Below are 18,860 nucleotides of genomic sequence, written 5' to 3'. Positions count from 1 at the left end.
ATCCTTCTCTCCAAATATGACATTTTTAGGGTGATATGTTAATTTTACATGAATATAGTAGTGTTTCGAATATCAAATGTCATTTGAATGTTCACTCTCATCCTCCACTGATGATCTCCGGGTTGAATATCCTTTCTTGCTTTGATTGCGAGTCTTTCCTGCTCTTTCCAAAATGTGTCTCCTCTGAAGCAGGAGCAACACCAAGCTCGGCTGGCAATACAGAGAATCATCACCATAATCAACACTTTCCTTTTATTTTGTGTCCATTGAAAGTTATCTTTTGTTGTTGTTTATGTTAAATAAAAAGAATCTGAAGGTGCAATTTGGTCATAATATTGCAAGAAACAAAATCATGACAATTTCCATCAGTAATAATGTCAGGGTTTCATATACTGTTTCTTCCTTGATGGTGAGTAAACTCCCCGCTCTTTCATCCTTCTCTGCAAATATGACATTTTGAGAGTGATAGGTTACTAGTGCATGAATAAAGTAGTGTTTCGAATATCAAAAGTCATTTGAATGTTTACTCTCTGCCTTCAGTGATGATGTGTGTGTGTTCCATATCCTGGTTTTCTTTGATGCTGAGTCTTTCATGCTCTTTCAAAGGCGTTTCTCCTTTAAAGCAGCAGCAACAGTGCCCTCTGCTGGTTGCAAAGAAAATTGTAAAAAGCTTACAGCACCTGGTATTCCCAGGCGGTCTCCCATCCAAGTACTAACCAGGCCCGACCCTGCTTAGCTTCCGAGATCGGACGAGATCGGGCGTGTTCAGGGTGGTATGGCCGTAAGCGTTTAACTCAACCCACAATACCTTATTTATACATGTGAATCACCACCATCATCAATAGTATGGTTGCTTTGTGACCATTGCAACTTGTTTTTTATTGTTATATAATGTTAAGGAAAAGACACTCAAGGTGCAATTTTGTCATAAAATAGCAAGAAAAAAATCATTACAATAATTCAATAATGTCCTTCAGTAATAATGTCGGGGTTTCATATACTGTTTCTTCCTTCATGGTGAGTAATTTCTCCCTCCTCTTTCATCCTTCTCTCCAAATATGACATTTTTAGGGTGATATGTTAATTTTACATGAATATAGTAGTGTTTCGAATATCAAATGTCATTTGAATGTTCACTCTCATCCTCCACTGATGATCTCCGGGTTGAATATCCTTTCTTGCTTTGATTGCGAGTCTTTCCTGCTCTTTCCAAAATGTGTCTCCTCTGAAGCAGGAGCAACACCAAGCTCGGCTGGCAATACAGAGAATCATCACCATAATCAACACTTTCCTTTTATTTTGTGTCCATTGAAAGTTATCTTTTGTTGTTGTTTATGTTAAATAAAAAGAATCTGAAGGTGCAATTTGGTCATAATATTGCAAGAAACAAAATCATGACAATTTCCATCAGTAATAATGTCAGGGTTTCATATACTGTTTCTTCCTTGATGGTGAGTAAACTCCCCGCTCTTTCATCCTTCTCTGCAAATATGACATTTTGAGAGTGATAGGTTACTAGTGCATGAATAAAGTAGTGTTTCGAATATCAAAAGTCATTTGAATGTTTACTCTCTGCCTTCAGTGACGATGTGTGTGTGTTCCATATCCTGGTTTTCTTTGATGCTGAGTCTTTCATGCTCTTTCAAAGGCGTTTCTCCTTTAAAGCAGCAGCAACAGTGCCCTCTGCTGGTTGCAAAGAAAATTGTAAAAAACTTACAGCACCTGGTATTCCCAGGCGGTCTCCCATCCAAGTACTAACCAGGCCCGACCCTGCTTAGCTTCCGAGATCGGACGAGATCGGGCGTGTTCAGGGTGGTATGGCCGTAAGCGATTAACTCAACCCACAATACCTTATTTATACATGTGAATCACCACCATCATCAATAGTATGGTTGCTTTGTGACCATTGCAACTTGTTTTTTATTGTTATATAATGTTAAGGAAAAGACACTCAAGGTGCAATTTTGTCATAAAATAGCAAGAAAAAAATCATTACAATAATTCAATAATGTCCTTCAGTAATAATGTCGGGGTTTCATATACTGTTTCTTCCTTCATGGTGAGTAATTTCTCCCTGCTCTTTCATCCTTCTCTCCAAATATGACATTTTTAGGGTGATATGTTAATTTTACATGAATATAGTAGTGTTTCGAATATCAAATGTCATTTGAATGTTCACTCTCATCCTCCACTGATGATCTCCGGGTTGAATATCCTTTCTTGCTTTGATTGCGAGTCTTTCCTGACCATTGAAACTTGTTTTTTATTGTTATATAATGGGAATGAAAAAGAAGCTCTAGGTGCAATTTTGTCATAATATTGCAAGAAAAATTTCCGGACGACAGGGAAGAACACAACTGTGTTGCTGAACTTCAAGACCAGTGTTCACCACGACCTGACCTTTCTGACAAACCACTTTTTAACTTTGATTTGACGTGACCCTGTCTCTGGTACTAACTGTGTTGGTTTCCCGGTTTGTTCAGATAACGATATCCACCTCTTGAGTTCTTTTTCTCATCACCTCTCAGCAGAAGAGCTCTTTGCTCTCACGTAAGTATGCAAATTGGCTACTGGTAAAACACTTGCAGTCTACACTGACTCCAGATATGCATTTGGTGTAACTAACGATTTTGGCGCCCTTTGGCAAAACAGAAACTTCTCACATCTCTTCACATCTTCTGGTAAAAAGATAGCACATCACAGTCTCTTCACAGATCTTCTGTCTGACATGTTGCTCCCAAAGACGGTTGCTGTATGCAAATGTCCTGGCACATACAAGGGCTACGCAAGTGGTGTCTTGAGGCAGTGCCAAAGCGGATGCTGCTGCTAAAGCTGCGGCTCGCCTCCCACTTCCTCTTTCGAAAAACAGGCTGTCACACTCACATCTGATATGTAATTTCCTGTTTTTGATAAACAGACAGTATTTACCACTTCTGATATGTCCTCCTCTCTCTCTGCGGTACAGTTCACTGTCATTCCTCCTGAGATCTCCCTATGGAAGACCTCTGGTGCTATGTTCCGAACTGGTGTGTGGTATGGACCTGACAACAAACCATGATGGCTTAAACATTTCTTCCCTCATTATGCTAAGTTAGCTCACATAAATATCATCTAAAATGGGGAGACCAAGAACATTGGTTTACAAAAGGTTTCTTCACCTATGCTCAAAAATACTGTCAGGCATGCGTTGTCTGCGCCACACACAATGTCGGCAAGCCAGTGGCTGTAACCAGCCAGGCAGCACACCCAACGCTTGTTGATGGATCTGATGATGGACTTCATAGAGGTATCACCATGAGAAGGTAAATCTCACTGCTTAGTGATGGTCGACATGTGGTAAAAATGTGTTGAGGCCTTTCCTGCCTCAAAACAAGCTGTAAGTGTGGTCAACAAAGCATTGTTAAGAGACATCTTTCACGATGGGGAACTCCTAGCACAATTTCCGGTGACAACGGCAGATACTTCGTAAACAAGGCTGTCAAACAACTTGAATCTCATCTAGGTATAGATGTGTGAACACACTGTGCATATCATCCAGCCAGTGGTGGAGCTGTGTAACGCGAGAACGGCACACTCAAAACTAAGCTTTCAAAGTGCTGTGAAAACACAGGTCGCACACGGACAAAGATCCTGCCTCTGGTGCTGATGTACATGAGGATGATGAAACGAACATGGTCTAATCTTTCACCTTATGAGATTCTCTTTGCAACACCTCCCCAAATTAGTTTGGGTCCTCCGTCCTCTCCAATTACTTGTGTGATAATGATGTTGTGTAACCTGATTTCCTTCTACACCTTCCATTTTTCTTTTCATATTCTTGCTCAATTACAGGAAAGGCTGGCAGGAGAAACTCAGGAGTAAGTCCAGGGGGTTAGGGTTTTCGGAAGGAGATGGTCCCAGGAACAGAGGTATTTAACAAAAAGAGTATTTAATATAAAAATAATCTAAACTACCCAAAAAACACAAACACTAATAGAGTGGAAAAACGCAAAGGCAAAAACAAGGACAAAGGCACAAGGAGGCTTACAAGATCAGAACAGGGCAGGAACACAGGAAAGGACAGCAACATGGAACATCTAGGACAGCAAGAACAGCGAGACAGCGAGCACAGCCACAACGCAAGAACAGCAACAACGAAAGACAGCAAGAAGAGCAACAACACAAGAAGCAAGAACAATACGACAAGGACAAAGGATAGGACAGAGGCTTATATACACAGAGGGAAGGAAGGGCCAATTAAACACAGGTGAAACACATGAGGACTGGGAAGACAATCACCTACAGGAAGTGAAGACAGAAACAACACACAAGGAACAGAGACTACAAAATAAAACAGGAAACAGAAACAGTGTGAAAACATGGAAACACTTTGAACATAAATCACAGGAGATCTACTAGAATAACTGAACACACTTTTACAATTTATAAGGCAATGTATGAAGTGCACGATCGTTACAGAGGGGTCTTATAAAAGAGAGCAGTCATAAAGATGAAAAAAAGAGAGGGGGGGGCTACGTATTCTCCACATAGGCTTGAGTGGAGAATACGTAATTCACCCTCGACACCCGACATTGAACGGCGCAAACAGCGGAGAAGTTCTTGAAGATGGATGATATTAAATTAATAATTGTAAACTGCTGCTTCACTTGACTATGTTATATGTTATGATGTTATGTTACATGTTATGTTACATAGTATGTTATTTTTCTATTTTGTAAAGTCGTCTACTGCGTAGATGTTGCCTGCCATGTCACAAGAATTTCACTGCTCTGATGACGCTATCATTGGTGCAAGAGACAATAAACTTTGATTTGATTTGATTTGATTTAATTGAAGTGGAGAAGTAGAGTGAGTTGTATGATCCTCGGCACAACACCAAAAAAGACAAATGTTGGGACGCTGTTGCAGCGAAAGTTGGAGCAGCAAGTAAGTATATGCTTTTATACTACTGGGTCAACGGGTGATATCATTAGCGCTGCACGGCACTTCAGAGTCCGGTGTAAACAGCCAAGTGCCGGAGCGCTAGGGATTAGCACGGCGCGGCGCTTCGGCGTCGCTTCCGCGTACGGTGTGAACTTAAGGTCACTGCCTTCAAGCTGGGGAACAATAGTCGTCAAAGAAGGGGAAGAAGAGAAAAGAGGAGGCAAAAGGGAAAATGTTTGATCTATTTCTATTTGATAAATGTATTTCTAGTTGCCACAAATATATCACTTTTGATGTTTTTGAACATTCCGAACTCTCGACTCCAGGAAAGCGCAGGTGCATGCTCATCAATCATAAGAATTTCCTCCTATTTTTATTCACATTACGTAGTTATGAGAATAGTTTCTTGTGCAATTACATTTTCTTCTCCAACCTACCTGCGCTCCTGAAATCTTTCAATTCCTGACCCTCATGAGGACATTTATTCTACTTAACATCAGAGACAACCTCTCATATCAACTTGTAAATCACATACCATGTTTTTGAACGTTGTCATCTGCTTCATCAGTATAATAATCACGATTATTATTCTTATTGCTGTTGTTGTGCTGCTAACTGTCATTAAAAACACCCACTCGGGTAGTGAGCAAGATATGGAGTAAAACGCAAATTTAGAACCGACAATATTTTCATCAAAAAACAGCTACTATTACATAAATATCAGCCTCAAAGCTCACCGAAGACAACTTAATGAGGCCAAAAGCTATGCAAGCTATGTTGTTTTGACAGAAAAAGCTTCAAAATACAAATATAAATCCGGCGGTAGCTCATCGTGGCCTACAAGCACCACAAGACAGAGCCCACCAGGTGAACTGGACCAACCCTCCCCCACCCGAAGTGAAAGCTCAGGTTTGGCCACTAAAATAATTAAAGCGGACCCCAAAACAGTTGCCAAAGTTATCCAGACTCCAGATTTCACACAACGAAGACAGACCTATACTATAGAGTATGTTTGGAAGAAAATTATCCCATCCACTGAGGCTGTTAATCGCAGTAAAGACTGCCCAATGAGTTTAGCACTTTCACATATTGGCACACTATTATTTCCTACTCTATTTTACATTTAATAAATTATTAGCTCTGCGTGCAACTCAGACACTATTTTACCTAAGGAGCTGTTTGACTTTACAGACATATGCCAGTTACAACTGTTGTATTTCCCTTGTTCTGATCATGTTCCCCAGGTATCCTATGTTGGACATAAGAACAACAATCTCATCATCTATTCTTGTTTACCCCACCCCTATTGGTTCCATTATCTAGTAGTCCAACTCCCCACACTCTACATAACAAGATACACGACCCATTTGCTGACTGTTGCTTCTGCTTCCCATCTCTCGGCACGAACTCCCAAAATATGAAAATTGCACATCGCATAAGTATAAAAGTTATCAGTTATAAGGTCTCCATAGCCCTGTTCAGAAAAAGAAAATTCTGCATCAGAAAGTAGATATATGGAGAAGCAAGTTTCACATAGGATAGTGGACATTGCGATTCTGTCTATAACTATATCTGATCTCGCACCTGTGGCATTAAAATGGGACCTAGTCCAAAGACCAACATCTAAACAACGGAGACTTAATGCATCTCTCCTTAATGATAAAGAATTTACCTCCTTTATCACAGCAGAACTCAAGGAATACTTGGATATCAGTACCTCGGCTGAAACGACACTTTATATTGTGGGATTGTGCCAAAGCATACATCAGAGGCCATATTATTTCATGTACATGTGCTAGGAGAAGCGAAAAAGAGGCTAAACACAGAACTTGAAGATAAAATAAAAGATTTTGAAAATAAACATAACAAATCTTCGGCGGCCAGTCGACTAAATGACCTAAACGCAACCCTACTATCAGATAAAAACAGCCTACTATCAGATAAAATGGAGGCAAGTGTAAGATTCACAAACCAAAGCTACCATGAACACGGTAACAAGGCAAGCAGATCATAAGCATTTAGATTTAGAAAACAGCAATCATCTTATACAGTACAGAAAATAAAATCAGAAGAAACGTTTGTTACAAAACCCGATAAAATAGCAGATTCCTTTGCTGAGTTTTACAAATCTTTATACAAAAATACAGACACCTGCTCTGATGATGCAGAGTTCCTAAACCCTATCAAATTTACTGAACTGATAGAATCAGCAGCTAGGGAATTAGAGCCTATTGAGTAATTGGGGATTAAGCAGGTGATGCCACCACTCAAAAACAATAAAAGCCCAGAGTTCTCATTTAAAACCGCATAACGCACAAAACAGGGCCTGAAACGTACGTATGCCCTCTTCTCACCCAAACATTGGGAAAATGTCCGTATTTCCACGCAAACTCTGACCCATGCGTACGAACATTTTGGAGATGGGAAAGTGCTGATGCAGCTGGAGTAGGTGAACTAAAGCCAGATTATTGATCCACCCCATCATTTACATTAAAACCAATAGCTTAAGTTGTGCTCTCGCAACATATATGTTCCATACAAACCTTTTAATTGAAAAATATATATAACAACTTACAGCAAATAAACAGCGGAGTAACAGAGCCGATCAAATCACTGCAGTTAACGTGACCATGCCATCAGGTGCACAAAGCGCACTGGAGATCACTTAGAAGAAATTAAGAAAAACTATTCACTTTCCAAATAATATCCCAGCGTGATAAATACATAAATATATAAATACTGCCGTGAAACTGGTGCGTGATTCTGCGTGATGGATGAACGCGAATGGAAGGATGAGGAGGAAGCGAGGGTTCAGCGATGTCTGATCATCTAATGTAGACTATATAGATCTGTGATCTTTGTGCTGAACTGAATCCAGTATTATACAGATCGACCGACAGAACCGAACAGTCTCAGTACAAACACGAGCCTATAATAATAATTCGGTTAAATTCTATAGATTGAGGAAATCACAGCTGTCTCTGAATTTTATAATCCTACAGTTTTGGATGATTAAAATACGAACACGAGAACAAGAACAAGTTCCCTCATAACCTGAGTGTGTTTTTTTTGCCTAGCGGGAGATAAAAAGTGAAATAATGGTGAAAGTGTTTGTAACATAGAAAGCTAAAATGTATATGACAACATGAACATGAAATTACTCTTATATTTATAGTTATGTCATACCACTGTATTAAATGTGTAAATACTGAGAGTAAGCTGTTTTCATACTGTAACCCACATATTCATACTGATATATAACTTTGGTAGTTTTCAATGAATGACTTGTTAGCTTTAGCGTCGTAACATGCTTACGTAAAGCTGGCTTACCGTTACCACCGGCGGTGGCCCCCTTCATGCATTGTCACTGTCCCCTCGCTGTCAGAGGCAGCCCCAGCGCCGCTGTCTGTGACCTCTATACTCACTTTTGCTGCTTCAACGTTTCCACATTTCTGTGTTGTGATTGGTCAAATGTTGGAAATGTTGGAGAGAGGTAGAATAATCAGCCGCTGCTATCGAAACCACTTCTGACAGTTTGCTTTTCATTTGGGCAGAGCCATCGTTTTGGGCAGGATCGCCAAAAACAATGAGTCAGCCTTTAGGGAAGAAGTCAAAAACCCGGAGATAACCTGAACAAAACACGAGAAGTGATACTGGATTCAGGAGATTAAAACATTACATCAACCCATCCACAGGTTGACGGCAGACTCTTAAATACCTGAGAGTCCCCATCAGCCAGAATATTACGTTGTCCAGCAACAAAACTCCCCAGAGAATAGCTGGCTCTATATCTTTAATTTATGCAATTAATTAAGTTCCGTAATTGATTTACTTCATCTCTATTGTTTCAGGGGAGCTCATCTGGGTTCAGTACTTGCGTCTACAGACTGGTTTCTTCAGGACATGCAACCTGATTCTGAGGAGACAGATCCACTAATTGAGTTTCACATAATACAGACATCTACAGTAGTAAATAGCATATAGCTTGTGTTTGTCATGGTTACACACACACAAACACAATATTTCCTGTATCATGTTATAGGTCACTTCCTGTTTTACTTTGACACTCACGCTTGTCTCTGTTCCTTTAGGTAACTTCACATCTGCCCTTGATGTACAAACTGGCCAGCATGGACCCAGCCGATTCAGCTCCATTGCGCAACACCATCAAAGCGCATAGAGAGAAGATTGTGAGGCAGGAGGAAAAAATTCCAGAGCCTGAAGGCTAAAATCTGCTACTCCGACTCCGTTACGGACTGACGGATACGACAGACTCTTTTTCATTTATGGTTCTCCGAAGGCTGTGGGTGCTGAAAACAATTCAGGGCAAGAACAGTAGGTGGTGCAACGTTTTTTTTGTCGAAGACGAGCTTAGAGAAGACTTCCTCATGACGTCTTTGTACGTACAGTGGAAGTCGTCGATTGTTTATTTACCTCCTCCCGGCTTTCCTCACACACATTGAACGATGGCAACTAACAGACAAAGGCTGTTGATGGAGCTGGAGCTGCTTGACATGGAAGAGGACTTGCTTGTAACGTATTTTATGAGACGAGAACAACAACAGAAGAGGAGACAGAGGTATTGTGATATAGGGAATGAAACAGGAAGTGTGAGGTCCGCAAATGTGATATTCTAGAATGATGTCGTTCGGAAATGATTAGCGGACCAATCACAGCCAAGGGGTTGTAAGAAAAATCTGAGGTGTACGTAGAGCTCTCCGAGGGCTCCCCGAGGTGCTCAAAGAGAGCGTTCAACGTCGGAGAAGGTGTTCCCATGTGTCTGTCTCCGTCAAAACGGAGTAGCATATATCGGCCTTGAGAGAGGACCTCGATGCTAACACACGATCACGCAATCCTGCTATCAACTCTGTAGGGATTAAAGATACAGCACTAAGGAGGTGTCAGTCATACTTAACAGATAGGAGTTTCTCTGTCCACCTGGGTAACTACATACATGTAAGTGACTGAAGGCCTCACTTACATGTGGGGTACCTCAAGGATCCTTTCTAGACCCTGTATAGCATATTTTTTAAATATAATGTCTCTTTTCACTGCTTTGTAGATGACATTCAGTTATACTTGCCCCTGAACCTTGAAACTAAGATTTTACTGCAGCCCCAGCTTGACTGCCTAAATGACATAAAATCCTGGATGAATTCAAACTTCCCCAAAATTAAATAACAATAAGACTGATGTTATTGTATTGGCCCTCTGGCTCCTAATATTGTTAGGAGTCTTGGTGTTCATTTTGACAGGGTTTTTAAATTCGAAAAAGCCAAATTAAAGGCATATCTCAAATGTGCAGTGACTGCCTCGTTGTGGGGGGTAAGCTCAGGCTGTGAAAACACAATGATGAAATATATCAGATAAAGTAAACTTTGACAAAGTATTTCATACAGCACAGCGCATCTAGTGTGCGATTAAAACAGTGAGTGAGTGGGGTTATTTACATTGAGTCTATCAGTGAGCATTACCTTAAGACATAAGTTGCTTAACGCATCCTTTTTCAGTGTTTCCTTCTCCCAAATCTTAAAAATTGCTTCTTACGTACCTAGGTAGTGTCGTTGCGTGTTCGTTTATCCTAAATATGAGAAGAGCCGGTCTGGTCTAATTCAAGTATTTATTCAGAAGCAATGAAAAGGTATGCAACGTTTACAGCAAAACAATGGGCATCCAACACACTACCCTGGCACTCTAGCAGCACCGGAGAAGTCACGAGTCCTATCAAACAGACGGCATCTGTAATATTTTATAACAGTAGATAGAACAGAATTGGTCTATAACGAGGGGAAGTCTTCCTTGGTGCTTACTCAATAGTGCGCAGGCGTAGTCCATCCTCTTGGCAAGAATATTGTGTTCCTGCTTTATCGGCTGTATGTTCTGTTTGTTTAACAGTCGAAACAACTTAACCAAAACAATGTCACTCAGACCTTTTATCAAGACAGGTGTGAGACTGACCAGCGTGTTGACGCACACACATTTCTAGGTAATTTCAAGATTAAACACTAAGAAGAAAAGGTTATTATAAATCATTTGTGTGAAGGCCTAATATTTGGCTCAAACTGCTCCTGCTTCCCCCCTAATTTTTTGTTGTTTATAGAGTTCAGTCAGACACACTGTAAAGGTCACCTCAGTGCACTTTATGTATCAATAAAATGTACATATTTCATGGGTCAGACGCCTTCAAATTATAAGGATGAGGGATGGGATCTTTGTATGTATTTGTTAATTATATGTGTTATGATGTGCATTTGGGTTTCTGTAGCGGCAAATATGATAAATATGGGGGAAGTGACGTCCAGCAGGGGGTTCTTTGTTTTTTTGGTGCTGGTTGGCGGAGCGACCAGAGGTTCGAGGGATCGGCGACCACTTAAAACCTTCATGGGATTTTCTGAAGAAGCGGGATTATTGCCTGAGAGACTTTTAAGGGATTACTGCAAGTATTGAACGTTTTCTGGGCTCCTGGAAGGGGTGAGGACATCGTGGACACTGTTGGGACGGTTTGCGACAACTCACCACGCCACACCTGCTTATCTTTTGTTTGGGGGGACGTCGCTTCGGGATTATGTGATGAACTTGGGGTGGGGGAAATATTGATGTTTGGGTTTTGTATAAATAGCGTGCTTATGTTTTCATGTCCGACTTTGTTTGCGGGGACGTGTTGATGGGATATGTGGGGGTGTTGTTGTTTGGTAAATACAGATAATCGTACGCAACTTGTCTTGATTTATTTGGTTTATATATATTATCTTATGTGTGGTGGGACCTATGACAAGAATATTGGTCTAACCGGTGATTATTCGTTTGTTATAAGTTGGGCAGTCGGCGTGCGCCGTATGCAGCGGGACTAATCCACCCGTGCCTTGAAAATAATGCGTAGTAATTTTCCCCTGGGGTTTTAAACAGGGCGAATTGTTACAACACAGACAACGTAAAATTTAAAATCCCAACAGTAGATAGGTACTTTAACATCCCGGTAACCAATTTAAATTTATTGAGTAGTTGTTCAAAAAAGTAGTGTAAAATTGTGAAGACTACAAGAACATGCTGCCTTTTATTTAAACATACTTTAAGTAGATACTAGATAACAGGTCCTTTGCACTCCACCTAAAGGACTCTGTTCTTATATGGGTGGGGCGGAGATGTGACAAACCTGCTGTGGTGTTGTGCTTGTGTTTCAGGCTCCTGTTGGCAGAGAGAGACCATAGTAATCAGCAGGGATGTGGCACACCTGTGCTGACAAGTATTTAAGAGGGCTGAAGACGGGGCTCTCCCTTCTCTCCGCTTTCCCCTTCACAAGGTCAACCACCATATGGACATGGCAGTGGCACAATATTGATAATTGTTTGAGTCTTATTTTTATACACACACTGACACATTACAGACACCACTGACATAACTGATTCCCATGTTTACTTTGAGTTAGTTTTTCTTTGTAACCAAATACTTCAACTGCTGCACTTTTTGAACTTCCTCCTTACTTGTTACACAACAAAGCCAAGCTCAGTAGAGCTTTTGATCTGAGTAACCTCATATTTCATAGACTACATTTTATCATTATATTTGTTGTGTATGTAGTGCTTGTATTCATTTCAATTAGGTCTGTGTACTTGGCTCCTGCTTACTTTTGATTTAACTCCTGTAGGTGGTCAGGGGCAGACAGTTTCTGTTGAGTCTCTTTAGTTGCTGCCGACACAGTAAATGCTTATCCAGTGAAGAGATGGCATTGCCATGTGAGCTACACAAGACACAACATGGCTGCTAACTACTTATGATCAGTGTCTATCGTTAATGTGTAAAGTGAGCGCAGGTCAGTGGGTGAGTGAGGAGGAAGGACATGCAGAAGCACGGTAAAAGGATACCTGGTCTGTAATGTGTATCTGCAGCAAACCTGAAGGACTGGCAGTGTTGACTTGGTTGCTCTATGTTGTGCCTCCATAGTGTAATGGTCAACACTCTGGACATTGAATCCATTGATCCGAGTTCAACTGTTGATTGAACCTAATTAGTTTATATTTTTCAGGATATATGGAAGATGAACAATGTGGCAGAAGGTCTCTGTCCTGTACTACATAGCAGGATTTGAACTCACTTTGTAGTACAGGCCCCAAGTGGTCAGTTGTGTTCACAGCAACACAGAAATCTCTGAGGGATAATGCAACATATAAAGGTCGCTGTGGCTATTGTTGAGATATCTATGTTTCTCTGTATCTTGTGATTATATTTTACCTATATCCTGTGAACAAATATTAACTGTATAATCCATATAATCAATAGTGCTACAACTGTTTCTTATATTTAGAATGATGTATAATCTTTTTGACTCAGACGCAGGGTCAGGCCCAGAGCACGACCACAGAAAGAGCAGGTGTCAATCTGAATGTCAATCTGACCCAAAATACAATTCAGAGAAAAGTGTGTGATGGAAATTCATCTTGAGATTTGAAATAATGAAAGCACGGATGCTCAGAAAAGAGAGAGGACGTGCCAGAACTAATACAATGAGGTGCTTCATGAAACATGGTGAGAAAAAGGTATGAAATCCTCCTGAAATGCTTAATCTGCTGGGTCTCTCCACTGTAGCAAGCTCCCTGTTTGCCAAGGCCACAGTAGTGGGACACCTGGTCAGTTGAAAGTGATGTGCTTGCAAAAAACTGCACTTTGAGGAAACAGTGTACATCTGGCCAATGGCTGAATTCCCTCAGGGAAAAAGAACCGCCTCTGTGCCCACCCTGTGTCTGATTATATATACTGTGGACTTAGGATTGAACTGAGCTTCTTCTCGACATGATCCAGTGAACCTGGTGACGTGTCCGGCAGAACCCCAGAGACTCTCTGTAAGTATTTCATTATTTTACAATAAATGTTCAATTTCCAGAACTTCATGTATAAGTGTCTAATTATTCCTTCTCAAATCCTGGATCAACAAACACGCTTGTCAAATCGCCGGAGGCGAGGTCAAGTTTAGTGCATGGCGACGACACTATCGCATGTCTATGCTTACAACACATCAACACCAGCGTCACCAAAAGCTCTCAATTCGTGTTTACATCTTCATCTGCTGCTACACCAGGGGTTTTCAACTGGTTTTGTCCGGGGGACCACCATTCTGACTAGAAAGTATTCCGCGGCCCACTGATGTGCCTACTCGCGCGTGCCTACGTGTGTACGTGCGTGCATGTGGATAGAAGGAAGTTTTCACATTTAGTTTTCCATGTTGGTTTTATTTAAAAACCTCAAACAAATCTAGATATATCTACTTAACAAATCTAGAAAAATCTTTGTAAAAACGACAAATGGTTGATTTTCAGTGCTTAAGAATTGAAACAAAATTAAAATGCAGTTTGTAGTTGTACTGCATGTCAGAACCATATGTACGTCAATATATAACGTTCATGACTTAAATGTACAGATGTGTAGCTGATATGTTGAGAGAACGTTGGAGTAACGGTGATCAATAACAATCATGGTTTGTGCCAATTGTAGGGGCGTGCTTAGGCCCGATTTAAGCTTGTCTATTCATTTTGTTGGGAGAACTGGATAGACGTAAGTGTTATAACTCTCCTAAAGGCCTCTGTATGCTTCTCCGAGTCCGTTGCGGAAGGACGGACGGACGGAGCGGACGGGCACTTTTTGATTTATAGTTCTACGAGCCTTTTTGTTCCGAAAACAATTCACCGCCAGAACAGTGGTTGGCGCCACGGAAGTCGAGCTTAGAGAAGCCTACCTCATGAGGTATATAGAAGTAGTCCACGCTGGTTTATTTACGTCCTCCCGGCTCCTCACACACAGTGAACGATGACAACAGAAAAGGGCTGTTGATGACGCGACAGTTTTGCTGAAATAAAGTGACACCCAACGGGTCAAAATGCTTATGTTATCGTGTCTTAACGCAGCGGTTCCCCGGTCTTGTTTCAAAACTGCGTTGCTAATTCAACAGCTGCAACAGCTTGAAGCTACACGGAGACAGCTAGCTTCCCCCCCAGCTTCCACACACAGTCAGCACGGACACCCGATACTAACTACTACCAAGTGTTTGCTTCTAACCTGACGGTGTTTGAGAAACAGTGTCATGAGAGCCGTGGGATTAAAGTGAGAGGGTTTTTGCGCTGTTCCCACGGCAGTTAGCATGGTGGCTAGCCCGCTATCCCCATTATCAAAGTTCGTTATAACCGTATGTGACCGTACACACATGCTGTAAGTGCTCTAACCAGCCACAGTCAGCCGGACAACGCCGCTGGCTTGACACACTTGTCACATTAATCATAGAGTCTTAGTTGTGATTTAGGTTTATTGTGATTTAGGGAATGAAACAGGAAGTTAGAGGTCCGGAAATGACGCCGGGCGGAAATGATGTTTTTAGTGGCCCAATCACAGCCAAGTGCTATCCGTGGGCTGTCCGCCATTTTGACGTGTAGTTAGAAAAATTTGAGCTGCACGAAAAGCTCTCCGAGGAGCCGCGGAGAGGCCCGGAGAGGGCGTTCCACGTTGGAAAAGGCGGTCCTATATGTCCGTGTCCGTCAAAACGGAGAAGCATACATTGGCCTTTAATCCCGTCTGCCTCTGTTGTGCCTGAACTGCCGTACTCTGCGGCAGCTGGTACTGATTTTCCTGTCGTGCCGGCAAGGGTGCAGCATGGAGCACTCTTGCATACTGAAGAGGCTCTTCTGATTCTGGGAGGTCTGGAGGCAATTCAGTGCCCTGGAGCAGCACAGAGAGCTCCTGCTTTTACTGCCTCTTATTATGCCACCGGATGAGGGTTTTCTGTATCACCTCCATCATCTGAATTTCAGTTCCCTGCATCACCCGGCAGTTGCCAACAATAAGCTGCCTTATTTTACGGTAGTCCCTAAAAATGATTGACAATCTTGAATCAGCCCTCATACCCTTCTTTGCCGGGCTTGGGTGTATATTGCAGAGTCTATTGTAAATGTTTCCACCAACCGACAGCTTCTTTGGCTTTCTGAACCATCAACTCAAAAGTCTCTCCTGATGTCGTGCAGCATAAACCACCCGCTGATTGTCACCTTCATTCAGCATATCCCAAAGTGACACTATTGCATTCGCCTGTTGGTTGCTGAGACAAAGAGAGGTCTTATCCCGAAGCCCCAACAAATACTCAGCAAGTCTGTCCACATGCTGGTGTCCGGGGAGATTTTGGTCATCCACAGCCTGTAAAAAAAATTCAACAGTTTAGAAGATGTAAGGATTTCACTCACAATACTTTGTTTGTTTATTGATTAAATATTTTGACATATGTAATCAAAAATAGTTAAGAAGCATGCTCATATCTACATACATATTCTAAAACGAACACCGCTAGACTTACCATGTCTTCATCTTCGGTGTGGATATCATCTTGATCTTCAGAGGATGAACTAGAGGCTACAGTGTAAAGAGCCATAGAGGATGAGCCAGGTGCAAGGGTGGATGTGCCAGGTGCCAGGTTGGAAGTACCAGGAACTAGGGTGGATGTGCCAGGAGCCAGGGACAGAAGGCCAGATGAATTGGCGGAGGGATCAGGAGTCTGAGAGGCTGAAGCCTGAAGAACCCCCAGGTTCAACACTATGGGATCTTCAGTAATATCAGCAAAGCCCTCATCTTATTCCATGTCGTCCTCCACGTCATGCTGTTCTATCAGGGTTGCAGCTTCCTATGAATCAGGGTGCATATCCTGCAGTGCCTGACCAGTCTGACGGAACAGATACTGCATCCCTATGAGGTCTGAAACAACAGAAGCAAATAACCCTAACCCTAATAAAGGGTTTAAAAACTGATGTAAATTACTAATGTAATCACAAATGCTCACCAGTGTACCGTGAGGGTGGACAGAACTCTGGTACCACCTTCCTGCCAAACAGCTTCTGATAATTGTCATTGACAAAGTGAAGCAGGTCACCTGAGTAGCTGCGCAAAGAAGATGGTCCAGTGGACAGAGCAGCAACCCCACGGTCGAGGTTCCATCTGTGAAACCCTTCCAGGAGATATATATGAAAGTTCAGACTGTTGGCACTCATCCCTAAAAGTACACATTAAATATAAAACGATGAAATATTCTTGGACTATTCAAACTTAAATGTATGACAGACACAAACCTGGTATGAAGCGGTTGAGCTGTAGATGAAAAGACTCTGGCACATCTGTACACAGGTAACCGCACACCTCCCTTTGTGAGCTCCCCTGTTTTGATGTATAGAGCAACACCTGGTGGGTCCTGGATGCATTTGACGTGCTTTCTCTGGACACACAAGATGTGCTCCATCCTCTCGCTGTCATACAGGGACACACCAAAGGAGTCGTTACCTCTGCTGCCCATCAACAACCCCAGCATTTCCTCCAGCAGGCGAATGGTGGTCTCCTCACCAAGGGTCCTCCTCCGACAGTGGAGAGTCATCTCCCCCCTGGAGAGTTGTTTATTGATGTCGCCATCAGTAAGGAAGGGCATACCCTGGGACCAAAGCTGCTGCCTTTTTGCTTCTCGCAACATAGCTAAATCAGCTGCTCAAATATGCTCGCAGACATAAATCCTGGGTACAGCTGATGAGCATCTGTTGTGCATCCCAGGGCAGGTCTGCGCATGAAGTACCAGATATCCAGCCTTATAATAATGTCTGGCCACCAGCTGAATCTGGCCTTCAGCTTGGTCTCTCCTGCCTCTGTGCAGAGGCCACAGTCCACATATAAGGCAACAGGGGGATCCACACCAGCCTGCTGGTACCTCTTCCCCAGGTCTGCTGCCATCAAGTCCAGGCCAGCTCCCTCCTGAGCGGTCATCACACTGATGAGTACCTGACCGTACTCATTACCCCCAGAGGTTAGCCAGTGCACTGGCCCTTTAGCTGTTCCAGCGAGCTTCTTGGTGATCTGAAGGACACAAAATTTAGGGGACCTCTGTGAACATGATTCAGAAATACAGGCAGTAGTCTAAGAGGCTGAAGCCTGAAGAACCCCCAGGTTCAACACTAATGGATCTTCTGTTATATCCGCAAAGCCCTCATCTTCCTCAATGTCGTCCTCCATGTCATGCTCTTCAATTAGTTTTGTAGCTTCCTCTGAATCAGGTTGCATATCCTGCAGTGCCTGAGTCAGTCTGCGGGAACAGATACTGCATCCCTATCAGCTCTCCCGAAACAACAGAAGCAAATTGAATTGTTTACTAAAGTTGATACAGTTAATAAAGGGTTTAAAAAATGATGTAAATTACTAATGTAATCACAAATGCTCACCAGTGTATTGTGAGGGTGGACAGAACTCTGGTATCACCTTCCTGCCAAACAGCTTCTCATAACTGTTGACACAGTGAATCAGGTCACCCGAGTAGCTCCGTAAAGAAGATGGTCCAGTGGACATAGCAGCAACCCCAGGGTCCTGGCTCCATCTTCAAAGCCCTTCCAGGAGATATATCTGAAAGTTCAGACTGTTGGCACTCGTCCCTAAAAGTACACAGTAAATACATATTAAATATCAAACAAGTAAATATTCTTGAGCTATACAACATATAAACTTAAATGTCTGACAGACACAAATCTGGTGTAAAGCGGTTGAGGTGTAGATGAAAAGACTAATGATGTAGAGCAGGGGTGCCCACACTTTATAGGCTTGTGAGCTACTTTTGAAATGACCAGCTCAATATGACCTACCAACCAAATAAACCATATTGGCTTTGCTACCAACACAAAAATGTACTGAAATAAGAACAAATTAAGGTTACCCTACATTGTTTAAATATAAAATAAGAGATTTATTAATAAACTAAAGGTAACATGGAGCTATAGTTGTAACTCTTACTTAAATTACTATGTACAGTAGGCTCTCTCTCATAGTTATTTGCTTTTACTTGTAAAATAGTTTGTAGTTCCAGTCCATGTGTAGAACATGCAGGTGTGATCTCTCTCTCCCTCTTTCATAGATTCAAACTGTCCATTCACTTCCCTACA

At 42.0% G+C, this 18,860-nt stretch overlaps 2 non-coding genes across 2 annotated transcripts; both read right to left on the bottom strand.

Moving 5' to 3' along the window:
* Positions 1 to 668: 668 nt before the first annotated feature.
* Positions 669 to 787, bottom strand: LOC128443235 (5S ribosomal RNA). Its single transcript, XR_008339021.1, has one exon. It is a non-coding gene; the product is annotated as a 5S ribosomal RNA (ribosomal RNA).
* Positions 788 to 1,710: 923 nt separating this feature from the next.
* Positions 1,711 to 1,829, bottom strand: LOC128443203 (5S ribosomal RNA). The gene has a single exon (XR_008338990.1). It is a non-coding gene; the product is annotated as a 5S ribosomal RNA (ribosomal RNA).
* Positions 1,830 to 18,860: the final 17,031 nt, after the last annotated feature.

Source organism: Pleuronectes platessa, chromosome 6, assembly GCF_947347685.1.
Source record: "Pleuronectes platessa chromosome 6, fPlePla1.1, whole genome shotgun sequence".
Classification (NCBI taxonomy): domain Eukaryota; kingdom Metazoa; phylum Chordata; class Actinopteri; order Pleuronectiformes; family Pleuronectidae; genus Pleuronectes; species Pleuronectes platessa.
The sequence above is the reverse complement of the archived record's forward strand: the minus strand, read 5'-3'. Positions and strand labels throughout refer to the sequence as shown.